Source organism: Camelus bactrianus, chromosome 4 (assembly GCF_048773025.1).
Source record: "Camelus bactrianus isolate YW-2024 breed Bactrian camel chromosome 4, ASM4877302v1, whole genome shotgun sequence".
In the NCBI taxonomy this organism is placed as follows: Eukaryota; Metazoa; Chordata; class Mammalia; order Artiodactyla; family Camelidae; genus Camelus; species Camelus bactrianus.
The window spans coordinates 19,369,835-19,383,596 of record NC_133542.1 but is presented as its reverse complement, the minus strand read 5'-3'; the positions used below and the strand labels follow the sequence as shown (position 1 = coordinate 19,383,596).

The window sequence follows — 13,762 nt, the reverse complement described above, 5'->3', positions numbered from 1 at the left end:
ATTAAACACAGCTATATTTTTTACAACATTTTTTATTGAGTTATAGTCATTTCACAATGTTGTGTCAAATTCCAGTGTAGAGCACAATTTTTCAGTTATACATGAACATACATTGTCACATTTTTTTTCGCTGTGAGCTACCACAAGATCTTGTATATATTTCCCTGTGCTATACAGTATAATCTTGTTCATCTATTCTACATATGCCTGTCAGTATCTACAAATTTTGGACTCCCAGTCTATCCCTTCCCACCCCTCTCCCCCTTGGCCACCACAAATTTGTATTTTATGTCTATGAGTCTGCTTCTGTTTTGTATTTATGGCCTTTTTTTTTTTAGATTCCACATATAAGCAATCTCATATGGTATTTTTCTTTCTCTTTCTGGCTTACTTCACTTAGAATAACATTCTCCAGGAACATTCATGTTGCTGCAAATGGCGTTATGGTGTCATTTTTTATGGCTGAATAGTATTCCATTGTATAAATATACCACATCTTCTTTATCCAGTCATCTGTCGATGGACATTTAGGCTGTTTCCATGTCTTGGCTATTGTAAATAGTGCTGCTATGAACATTGGGGAGCAGGTGTCTTTCTGAAATAGGGTTCCTTCTGGATATATGCCCAGGAGCGGGATTACTGGGTCACATGGTGAGTCTTACTAGTCTTTTGAGGAATCTCCATACTGTTTTCCATAGTGGCTGCATCAAACTGCATTCCCACCAGCAGTGTAGGAGGGTTCCCTTTTCTCCACAGCCTCTCCAGAATTTGTCATTTGTGGACTTTTGAATGATGGCCATTCTGACTGGTGTGAGGTGATACCTCATTGTAGTTTCGATTTGCATTTCTCTGATAATTAGTGATATTGAGCATTTTTTCATGTGCCTATTGATCATTTGTATTTCGTCCTTGGAGAATTGTTTGTTTAGGTCTTCTGCCCATTTTTGGATTGGGTTGTTTGTTTTTTTCTCATTATGTCGTATGAGCTGCTTATATATTCTGGAGATCAAGCTTTTGTCGGTTTCATTTGCAAAAATTTTCTCCCATTCCGTAGGTTGTCGTTTTGTTTAACTTATGGTTTCCTTTGCTGTGTGGAAGCTTGAAAGTTTCTTTAGGTCCCATTTGTTTATTCTTGCTTTTATTTCTATTGCTTGGGTAGACTGCCCTAGGAGAACATTTCTGAGATGTATGTCAGATAATGTTTTGCCTATATTTTCTTCTAGGAGGTTTATTGTATCTTGTCTTATGTTTAAGTTTTTGATCCATTTTGAGTTGATTTTTGTGTATGGTGTAAGGGAGTGTTCTAGCTTCACTGATTTACATGCTACTGTCCAGTTTACCCAACACCATTTGCTGAAGAGACTGTCTTTATTCCACTGTATATAAAAATAAATTAATATTTATTCTTAAAATGAAAACTCCTCTCTAAGAAGAAATGTACATAATATGTTTATCAGATGTCTGGAAGCATATGGTAAATTTCTTCTCTCATTTTGTTTAACTTTTTTTTTAAATCAAAGTATAGTTGACTTACGATATTGTATTAGTTTCTGGGGCACAGCATAGTGATTTGGTTAACACTTAGTCTGGGAGTGGGATGGGAGGTGGTTGTGAGGAAGCTCTCATAAAAGAGGTGGCGCTGAAGCAGGATCTTCAAGAACAAATGATAGCGAAGGGAACCACATCGGTGAGGTGCTTGGTATTCTTGGGCAGGCTTAGCCTAGTCAGGCTGCGACAGTAGGTATATTGGAAGATGGTGGGAAACTTGGATTGAAAGGTAGGTCTAAGAGATCCTTGAAAAGCAGGCTAAGGGGCTGGGCTAGAACAAAGGGGAACTGCCACAGCTGTAGCAGGAAGTGAAGTGAAAGGTGTACGTGAGGGAGTGGCAGCCAAAGAGGCAGAGACCAGGTCATTCAGGCTTGGTGTGATGAGCTCAGGAGTTTAAACTTTATTCTGAAAGTGATGCTGGGGAGAATTTAAGAGGAGTTTACACTGGGATTATGTGGTTTCTGACAGCAGTGTGGAGGATGGATTGGTGAGAGATCGATGGAGGAGGAGTCAAGAAATATTCAGGAAGGACAGCTATTTTGAAAAGAAGAGAAAGCTAGTTTTGTCTGCTCCCATGGAAACACTGAAGAAGTCTGAATCTCTAGGAAGCCAGGGGTGGGAAAACAAATGTCCTTCAGTCTAAAGCTGGTCTATACCTACCTCATATTAGGATCATGGGTGATTCCTGGGCCCAGCTTGGAATATAAACCTATCCCAGGACAAAGACTGACTTTCCTTGTCAATATTTTGACCTCTACATAAGGACTCATTGAAACATTCTCAGCTATTACAGAGCCACTGGTAACATTACCAATTTCCCAATCAGAGAATCACGGCTTTCTTTTACATCATGCAATCAGGTTACTGTGTTCTAACAGCTGGTTCCCCAACTCAGCTTTGCCAGTGTTGGGCTAAGATGGTGGAGGTAGGGATGGTGATAAGGAGGACAGAACGATAAAGAGGGCAGGTAGCAATGGCTGTAGCAGTAAGATAGATGGAGAGCTTTGTGTCCTAACAAGTTCATAGCCTGCTGGTTAACAGCACAGGCTCCAAAGCCAGACTGCTGGGGGTCTAAAGCCCAGTTTCCCTATTAAATAGCTGTCGAGTATTACTTTAAGCAAATTAATTAGTTTCTCTGTGCTTCAGTTTCCTAGCGCATACAATGGAGATAATAATAATAATAGAACCCACCTCTTATGAGTAACCCTAAAGTTAAGTAAATGAGTAACCCAAAGGGCTTACAGTAATACCTAGCATGCAGTAAGGATTCAATAAGTATAAATTATCACTACACCACAGGATGGAAAAAGAGGCCATGCTGTTTTCTATGGCTGAGATGAAAGAGCGGTTTTAATTTTAAATGTATGTGCCAACATTTATGATGTATTGAGATATTTCAAATATCAATGTATTAAAAAGAATTATTAGGCCCATCTGCAATACTAATAATAATTTCAGGGAATCACGTATCTAGGTGAAAGTTCACAGAGGAGTATGTGTCATGGCAATACAAAACTAGACCAAATTTCAGAACTAGATAGAGCTGCTAAGCTATTCGTTCAGCTTATCATACTACCAGTGAAGCTATTAGCACCACAGAGTGGATGTTAAGTTTAACAGGAAATGACTCAAATCTAGGACAAAGTTCGTTCTACGCATAATGAAAAGTTGTGGAAGACAAAAACGATGAGTGCTAGGTGTCACACAGGATGTGGTGAAATACTGCTCTAGACACTGGTGTGCAGTCAGCCTTTGCAGGAGTCAGATCATCAGCTCATTTTAGAAAAGCTTTTCCATTTGCCCCAGACACTTTCACCTCTGGGTTACTTCCCGAAGTACATTTACCTTAAACCAACAAGCAAAGAAAAACTTTCTTAGGTGCTCTGAGTTTATTTTTCCCTTTTTTCAGACTCTGTCATCAGGGTCATGCGAGTGTGGAAGACGGAAGTGAGGAGATGGAGTGTTTATGAACCTAAGAGGTATTCAGGAATGGCTACACCTCGGGCTAGGAGCCAAGAGTCACGGGGTAAAGGGGTTAAGGAGAATCATCCTTTCAAATCAATCAATGATGTGAGGAGGCAATGCGATGTAGAAGTTAAGTAGCTTTAAAGTCAGACATGCAGCAACGTGGATGGGCCTGGAGATCATCATTCTAAGTGAAGTAAGCCAGAAAGAGAAAGAAAAATACCATATGGTATCGCTTATGTGTAGAAACTTTAAAAAAGGACACAAATGAACTTATCTACAAAAGAGAAACAAACTTACAGACACAGAGAACAAACTTACGGTTTCCAGTGAGTAAAGAGGGTGGGAAGGGATAAATATGGAATTTGAAATTTGCACTTCTTGGGGAATGATGGAAGTCTTAGCTATTTTGATTGTGGTGGTGGTTTAATGGGTGTATACATCTATCAAAATTCATCAAATTGTACATCTGAAATATGTGTAGTTCACTACATAGGAATCATACCACAATAAAGGTATTAAAAAAATAAAATAAAATCTGAAAGGCAAAAAAACCCCAAAACATTGTAATATTTACCAAAACTTAAAAATAAATAAATCAGACAGAGCTCACTTATAATACCAGCTTTTACCTTTGCAAATGGCATATGAACAAGTTAATTCATTGCAGCACTGTTTATGATAACAAATGACTAAAAACATACTAAGTGTCTACTAATATGGGACTAATTAAATAAGTTAGGGCAATAAGCATGTGGAAAGTTACCCAGGTGGAAAAATATGGTACTGAACAGCATATAAGGTATGTTACCCTTGTGAAGAAAAAAAAGGGGGAAAATATTTTATTTTATATCTGCCTGCATATGAAATAAAATATCTCTGGAAGAATATTGAAGTAACTAAGACTAATTGCATATGGGAGGGGAGGTGGATGATTGAGAAAAAGGTTGGAAGAGAAATTTGTTTTTTTCAATTATAAACTATGTGATTCTGTCACATGTTCAAAAATTAAAACAATGGTTTTTAAAAAGTGACATGCTACATCTGGAGAAAACTTAACAAAAAAGAAAAAAAAATCCCAGTTTTCCTTTTTACTAGTTATACAACCTCGAATAAGTTTTTTAACTTCTATAGGGCTTACTGTTCCTGTGTATAAATGGGGTAACAACAGAACCTGTCACCTAGGTTTGTGTAAGGATTAAATGATGAAATATAAATGTATATTAATGACTTAATTTAACTTTCTGTTAGTGGTAACATGCCTGGCACATAAGTACTAGGAGTATATTAGCTATTACCCCTGTTATATTTCTTAGGATTCTGCTCATGAAGGCACTACCGAGAGGTGGCGAAGAAACAGAGGACAGTGGCTATGCCTGTAAGGAAATACACATACACTTCCCTCCCCCAGCACTTAGTAATTCCACTCTTCTAACAGTTCAGGCCAAAAGTCTTGGAGTCATCCTTGAATCCTCTCTTTTTCTCACAATCCACATTTAAACTATTAACAAAATCGGTTGGCATTATCTTCAAAATACTTCCAGAATCCAGACCCCTTTCACCTCTTTCTTCTACACCACCCTCGTCCAAACCATCATCTTATCTTGCCTGGCCATCTACAACAGTCACTTAACCAGTGTCTTATGGAACACTTAACCCACACCCTCCTATTCTATGCTCAACACAGCATCAGTGTGATTCTCTGCTCACAACTCTTCAAAGTTGGCTCAACTCACTCATAATAAAATCCAAAGACTTTGACATGATCTGGCCCCACTGCTTCTTTGATCAAAACTCCTACTCTTCTCCTTACTGTTTGAGCCACACACTGGCCTCCCTTCCATCCCACAAGCATGCCAAGCTAGAATATTGTCATGTACATCTCAAAAAATGAGAACTCAAGCCAAAACAAAATTTTTTAAGAGTATAAAATTTGTACAACACAAAACACTTCCTCAAAGGATTGTATAGAACTCTGCAACCAACAATTAGAGAAAAAGCCTATTTTTCAAGCACAGGAAGATCATTTAATAAAACTGACAATGTACTAAGCCAAAGAAGGTGGCCAAAAATAAAAAATCAATATTATATAAACCAGATCCTCAAATCACAACAAGATAAAATGAAAAATCAATAACAAAAGAAATTTAAAATGCAAACCACCCATCCTTATATGGCCCTTGATTTTCAAGAAAGGCACCAAAACCATCCAAGAAGTAAAGTCATTTCAATAAAGTATGCTGAAGTAACTGAATATTCTCGTGGGAAAAATGAATCCTAACCCTTAGCTCACAACATACACAAAACTTATTTTGAGACTGATCACAAGCCTAAATACAAAAGCTAAAATCATAAAGCTTTTAGAGGAAACATGAAAATGTCTGCATGACTTGGGATTAGGGGAAGGTTTCTTAGATAGGACACAAAAAGCAATGACCACAAAAGAAAAATTGGTCTGATATAGGATATACAAGGAATTCCTACAACTCAATAATAAAAAAGACAAATAGCTCTTTGAAAAAGATGGGCAAAAGAGTTGAATAGACACTTCACCATAGAAGATAAGTGAGGGGCCAGCAGCACAGCATCCTTCGTGACTGGGGAAGTGCCACCGAAAACCAAATGAGATAGCACACCCACCAGAGTAGCTAAAATCTTTTTAATGGTGAGGATGTGAAGCACCAAAGACTCCCACATTGTTGGTGGTAATCAGAACTTAAAAGTATTTTAAGGAAACCTATTTGTGAGTTTCCTCTCAATGTTCTTCATATTGATTAACATACAGGGAGGACAGGCTAAAAGGAAAAAGATGGGGAGGAAAGAGAGGATCACAGAAAAAATAGAAAGTTTTCCAAGGACAGAGTGGTAAACCAGAGAGAAAAGCAATGGCAGCAGAGTAAATAACAGAGAAAAGGAGTAGGAGTCAGAAGCAAAACGTGAGCCACAAGAAGGAAAAAGGCAGTTTTTAGGCGGGGAATACAGGTAGAAGCCGCTGAAATGAACGCGTAAACAAAGTGATGTATTAGTGCCAACAGTAGTGCCTGGCACAAAGGGTGCAGAGTATCCAAATATGTTTATTAACTATAAATCAGGAGGAAAATGAAAGGAAAGGCCAGGTACTCAATAACTGTTTGTTAAATAAATGTCTAGCTGCTCTGACAATGTATAAAATAAATTGGTTATAGGTATTCTGGGCTAAATTTACATTTTTTCCATAATTCTATTTTAGCCTGCTATTGATTTAGGTCTGTTGTTGAGGCAGCAAGGAATATTCAGGATGTGACTGGGTTTCTTGTTTTCTGGCAATAACTGTGTGAGAAGCAAATGAGAGCCTTTTACCGGAGGGCTTTTTTAAGGTGTAAAAATGAGAGCAAATATTAAGTGGGTTAAGTAATCCACAGGTGGCTAAATAAAAACTGCAATGCTGAAATTCAGTCTTCATCGGATGAAACCAAAGTTCACTATGAAACCAGGGTAACACTCGAGGTTCTATACTGAAAGGTGGTGTGGGAAAGTCTCTGACTGTGCCTCAGTTCCCCTGTGCAGGTTGTGAAATGCACAATCAATTAAAAACGATTTTAAAGCACTCCTCAAGAACGAAGGGTATCAGAGGTGGTGAAAGCCAGGACATTTTTTTTCCAAGGGGAGAAAGAAATATGACAGAGGATGCCAAAATAATGCTCATGGTCACCCACTGTGGGGGCAGAGGGACCACAGGCAGGCCTTGGGCAGTCTAAGTTGATCACCCACTGGCCAGCTGTCACACTCGGCACCACTCCTCCTCCCTCAGGCCAGCATTCCCTTTCCCCTACTCAAGTCTGTCAAGAGTGATGCCACTGTTACTCTGCCTCATCCCAGATCTTATCAGCTTATCAACCTAGGACCTATTAATCACTGACCTGGCATGAGCTTCCCTTCTCCTGGGTGTCAGTGTCCTACTTTACCCCTAGTAAAGCTTTCACTGGAGTTTTCTGGAAAGCCCACCTGTAGTTATTATATGTCAATGAAACAGAGAACAGAATTGTGACTGATGAACTCAAATCATTTCTGAACGTGTTTTCTATGTAAATTGCTAACTTCTCAGAGTTACGGAGTATCAGCCCTTTTGTACTCTGGGATTACAAAGATGATTTCGTGTGAAAGTGTATACTTAAATAATTGTGTTGGTCGCTATTTTACCAAGAAACAGATACAGCTGACAAATTTACAGTGTTTTAAGGTCATGTTAGGCCAGAAAGCTTCTTATATTATTAAAAGGAAATAGAATAAACTCACTTAAAGATTATATCAGGTCATAGGTAATTTGTCAATTGAAGTATACATATTAAGGATTTTTGGTAAAAACGATGTGTTTTGTTTTTGCTAAATTAACCAGTCTAATATGTCAACTTTTAGAGAGAGAATTTTTCACACAATAAAGCAATGTGTCAAGCAGGAAACTATGCTCTCCAGAGATCCGTGTCAGAAGACACAGTGCTCCTTTCGGAGATTCTTTTTAAAGTAATACTTGCTATTGTTAAAAAAAAAAAAAAGTCAAATGGTACAAGAGGGTTTAAAAAGTAGTTCTTAATGCCAACTTCACATTAGAATCAGGTGGGAAGCTTTGAAAACAATGCCAGTGCTTTGGCCCTTCTCCCAGAGTTTCTCACTTAGTTGACCTAAGACAGACCCTGGTAACCTTGCTTTTTAAAAAGTTCTCCAGGTAATTCTAATATGCATCCAAGGCTGAGAACCACTTGTGTAGAATGGAAAAAAAAATCCCTTCCACCCTTGATCCATTGGCCTCAGTTCTCCTGCCAGATGTGGCCACTGTTGCCATGATGTCATGAATCCATGTGGCGCATATACATCACCCTGACTTTCACGGCATCTGTGTATCCCCTGCACTACTACAAGTAAATGTGTTGCAGGGATTAAGAGCAAGGGCCCTGCAATCTATAAATTGGGAGTTCAAGATTTGCAGATGCTTATATAAAATAAACAATAAGCTTATACTGTATATAGCACAGGGAACTATATTCAATATCTTGCAGTAACCTATGGTGAAAAAAGTATGAAAAAGAATATATGTATGTTCCTATATGACTGAAGCATTATGCTGTACACCTGAAATTGATAACAACATTGTAAACTGACTGTACTTCAATAAAAATATATATTAAAAAAAAAGAGCAAAAGCCCTGAAATCCAGACTATGTGGGTTTAAATAACAGTTCTTCCAAGCAACAGCTTGAATTTGGACAAATGATTTAACATCTCTCTGCCTGTGACATGGTGGTTAAGCGCCTACCTCTGAGGTTTCTTATAAAGATTAAACGAGAAACTCCATTTTAAAGTGCACAGTCAACATTAACTGTTACAACTTCCTTCACTTTTCTGTACCTAGCAATTTTCTAGTAATATATTTTGCAGACAATTTTGTATTGGTACCTCCAAATGTACTTCTTTCTTTTAACAGCTGCATAGTAATTCACTGTGAGATGTACAATTTAACCAGTGCCTGTTCATGAACATTGAGGTCACTTCCAGTCTTTGGCTACCACAAACAATTGCGCAGTGAATATCTCCTTACACAGATGTTTGTGCACGTGTGCAAGTGCTATATATCTTTGGGGGAAAATGTCTAGAAGAACTGCCGTGTTTCAAATTTTGACAGATCGCCAAACTGTCTTCCAGAAAGCATGAGCAAGTGTGCAGTTCCACTCAGAATGAATGAGAATGCCTGTTAGACCCTGAACCAAATATACTATCAGATTTGTGGATATTTGCCAGTCTATGTGAAAATGGCTTTTCCTTGTAGTTTTAGAGTACATTTCTTTTATTATGAAGGTGATTTGGAATCCTTTTTAGAATTGGGGGAGATGTTTGTAAACAAACACAATATAAAGGTAACACGACAGATTTTTCTTCAGTGCTCTGGGTTAGAAAGAGGGTCAGATAAGGCTCCACGGAGGAGCTGGATTCAATCAAGACCTTGAGTGGGAATTCTGCGTGGGGTGCGTTGATCCTGGTATGTCTGTCAGCCAAGTGCTCCACTACTGTTTGTTGACTTACTTGGCAAAATAAGGACATCTGCAGAACACATTTTCTGGATGGCTGAGGGGGTTTTTGGCTATACAGGGCAAGACAGTGACACACAAACACCAATACATGACTAAGCAAACCACAGATTCCATGGGAAGGCTCAGGCCCCGGAGGACCAAGCAGGAGCTTTATAATGCATGGCTGGTTTCTTACACTTCCTGGATTTAGAGCGACATCTAATGGCCAAATAGAATAAAGAAGTCTGTGTTTTCAGTATTGTATTTTCAAGGAAAAGTCCCTTGTAGTCACATACGAACAATTAAAAAAAACAGTTTACCTCCAGATTTATGGAAAGACAGTTTTATTTTCTCCCTGTGAATAGAGGGGGAAACTGAACAAAAATCAATTTCTTTGATCTGGTGCATTGAATGATTTAGGGGGAAAAAAAAAGTCATAGAATTGGAAGAGAACTTAGGCCAGAATTCAAGCTCCTCATTTTATCAATGAGGAAATTAACTTCCAGAGAGAAATGATTTACCCAAAGCTACATAGCTAGTGAGTTATTGGTGCTCTGATAGCGCTATGATTTTGGTACAACAAAGAGAAGAATAGTGAACATTTGCCCATCCGTTTGCAAAACACAAGATGAAAAAGACAAACACTTTTCGTTACACTCACAGCTACTAATTCACAATATGGGCATGTATGGAATTGAGTGCTATCTGTAATATTTGAAATAATGAAGTAGTCGGTTATTGGCCATTAGGCCCTTAGCCTTGAGGTATCCGATTTTTCAGACCAGTAGTGGACAAAAATAGGCGAGTGCCTGTGGAAGCCAGGCTGTATTTCAACAAATCCAAGTGAAAATTTGACCTTTGTAACCTAAGAGGTGGGGGTATGGCTCAGCTGGCAGAGCACATGCTGAGCATGGGTGAGGGACTTGGTTCAATTCCCAGTACTTTCATTAGAAAAAGAACAAAAAAAAAAAAAAAAAAAAGAGAGAAACCACAATGTAACCTAAGAGTTACTTCCCCAATTTTTCTCTTTGCCTTGTATCTGTCCACAGACCAAGTTGGGTCAGGAAATCAGCCACATCACTCAATCAACGAACCCCTAAATACTTACTGACCCCTCGTGTAGGAGTACCATCATGGGGTTGTGAGGAACATAACACCACAGAGCAAAGAACAAGTCACAGTGAACTCACTTCTCCAACCTGTTGATCTGAGTTAAATCAAAGGCAGCTTAAAGATGGAAAGAATTTACAACAGTACAATGTCAACCCTGAGAAGTATACTTACTAATTCATCTAATAAGTATTTATTGAGCATCTACCATCTACAAGTGCTACAGGTCCTGCAGGGATCAAGACCCAAACCCTCATGGAGCTTATGATCTAGTAATTATACACCAACAACTATGACAAGTGCTACTAAGAAAAGTACAAGTGTCATAAAATTATGAAACATGGCTAATCTTTATGGAGCGCTTGCTATGTACCATGCACTATTATGTAGCATTTAACATATATTAAGTCCTATAATCCTCACAGCAATCCTGTAATACAAGTTTCTTTATCCTCATTTTATAGATGAGAAAAATTGAGAAACAGAGATGCTCTTTTTTGTTATTGTTGTTCAGAGATGCTCTTTTAACTTGCTCAAGGTTACACAGATGGGTAAGTGTATCCTTGACTGAGTATCCTTGGACAAAAAGAGAATGCCAGGGAGATTTAATCTCATCAGAAGAATTAGGATGTATGTAAAGAAGAAGCACAATTACTATCCATTGCAGAGATGTCCAGTGCAGAACTCTCTCCTGAGCTCCAGATCCATACATGCCTACAGACCAACTCCATCTGGATGTTCAATAGGCACCTCAAACTCAACACATCCAGCTTCACATTCTCTTCCCCTTAGGCTATTCTTCCTATGTTTTCTATCTTAGTAAATATACCACTGTTCACTAAGTTACCCAGGCCATCACTTTTACCTAACGTTGATTTTGGACAATGAGTGCAAAAGTCAACACATGAAAAAAGCAAGTAACATTTTGTATTATTAAAAAAATTTTTTTTGATCTTGCAAACCTCCTGAAAATTCTGAGATCCCATGCGTCTATAGACTACACTCTGAAAACTGCTGTTCTAGCTGTGAAATCCAGTTGTGGACACTGCCTTGCTTCTCCAGTCTATCACTTGCTCCAGTACATTAAACAAGTGACATCCTTATGTGCCCCCAGATCAATTTGCATTAGAATCACTTCAGGTGCTTTAACAAAAGCAGGTTCCCAGACCCCACACCAAATGTACTTAGTCAGAATGGGGAAGATTTGCATTTTTAGCAAGTTTTGTGGATGATTCTTAAGCATCTGGTCCACTGCTTTCTAAAATCAGTCCTTTTAGAGATGCTTATTTTCAAGGCATTTGTGAAATCTTTTTTTTTTTTTCTTTGACTGGGCAAAGTAGCTTTATTAGAGAATACTGGGATTACAAAGGATTTAAGAGTTGGCATTGGAGTCCTTTTTCTGGCCAAAGGTGGGCACAACACTGAGGAAGTGCTGGATGTACTGCGTTGGCTGCCTGGCCAGGGGCCGGTCTTCTTTCTCTCCTGTCTGGCCACCTTGGGCGTCTGACCTTTCACATTTCCAGCACAGGCCAGGGAACTGTTGGGACAGGGAATGTTGCCTGCCATTTCAGTAAACAAAGAATGTTGCCTACCATCCCACTTCTTGAAGGATCAAGTCATTAGTCACTGCAGACCCCCACCACTGAAATCGTGCGCCCCAGGGGAGAATTCAGGACAGAGAAAAACAGGAAGCATTCTGTGCTTTGGATACTGGCCCCAGACAGTTAAGATACATATCTAACAAATAATTTTAATGTACCCAGATCCTTGCATCTTCCCATACATAGATTCATAGAAAAGCCCTAAAATCATTAACATGACATGTCTGTTCTTTGTAATTAGCAGTAATCGTTCCATATTTAACTAGTTTTTTGTTTTGTTTTGTTTTGTTTTGTTTTGTTGAGCAAAAGACTCCTCTATACCTTGGCTCTTCCCTTACCTCTTGGGAGCAGTTCCTCAGAGCTATCTGAGAGGCTGTCTCCTGGGCTATAGTTCTTAGTAAGATCCCTGAGTAAAACTTAACCCTCAACTTTTAGGTTGCATATTTTTCTTCAGTGGACAGAACCATTCCCACAGCAGTACAATAGAGGGAAAACACTGCCGTTTCCTTAATGTGTCTTTCCTCTATTTCCTTCTACAGTGACCATGCAATATTATCAGAAATGGCAGTTTGGCAGGGACAGGAGGAAATAGGGAGAGGAGGACAAGGGAGGGATTAACAACACTTCTCCTCACCAGGCTGTCTCCTTTGATGTTACCAATGAAGGCTTGTGAATCCTAATTTAGCTGAGTTAATTTCATGCATAAAATGAGTTGTGGGGCTTGTTAAAAATCACAGATTACGGCTTCCTTCTCTAGAGATGGTGATTCCTTAATCTTCATGATTCTAATGTAGGTAGCCCTCAGGCCACACTTTGGGAAATAATGACTTAAATCTAGCCAAGAAAAACTGCAAGAAACTGTGAGGGTGAGGGGTCTCTATTGAAATCTAGAGGTTGGCTACTGACTATTGGCAGCATCATTTGTTTTCCCAATTAGTGCAAATTATCTCTGCTGGAAGGAATTGATTCATTTTGTAAAGAGTGTGTTCAGTAATCTCTGAAGCACTGAAACATTTTTTCCATTCTTGGTGTGCAAACAAATTGTTGGCCTTCTTCAGGGATGCAGGCCCAGACAAAATCTCAGCAGGCCCTTCCAGACAGCATTTTTCCACAGATGAAACTAGGTCAAGGAGAAAATTCAGAGCTGTCTGAAGAAGAAAGAGAAAATCCAGAAACGCAACCTAAAGCTGAGGGGTGGGGGGCAGGGTAGGAGGGAGACATCCACCTGCTCTGTTTGCCCTGATGAAGGCCGATGGCTTGTCACGTGAATCCCAGGCCTTCCTGTTCTCTGCAGCTGCCTTCTGAGTCACTGCGGGTGGCCAGGGAGGGTCCTCTAACTGTCAGGGAACATAAGACCAACCGACAGACCATATGACTTTTTAGGTGAGGCCACTGTCCCAGGCCGATTTCAAAATTGAAGAGCAACTGCATCGTTGCCTATTCTCATTTATTTTAAGAAGTTCTTCAGTCTAGTTTTGCCTATGACTGCAGATCAAC

General features: G+C 39.1%; 1 protein-coding gene across 5 annotated transcripts in view; it reads right to left on the bottom strand.

The window, feature by feature from the left end:
* PLIN2 (perilipin 2) overlaps positions 1-13,762 on the bottom strand; it is a 76,342-nt gene that overhangs the window by 31,039 nt on the left and 31,541 nt on the right. The gene's annotated exons all lie outside the window — the stretch shown is intronic.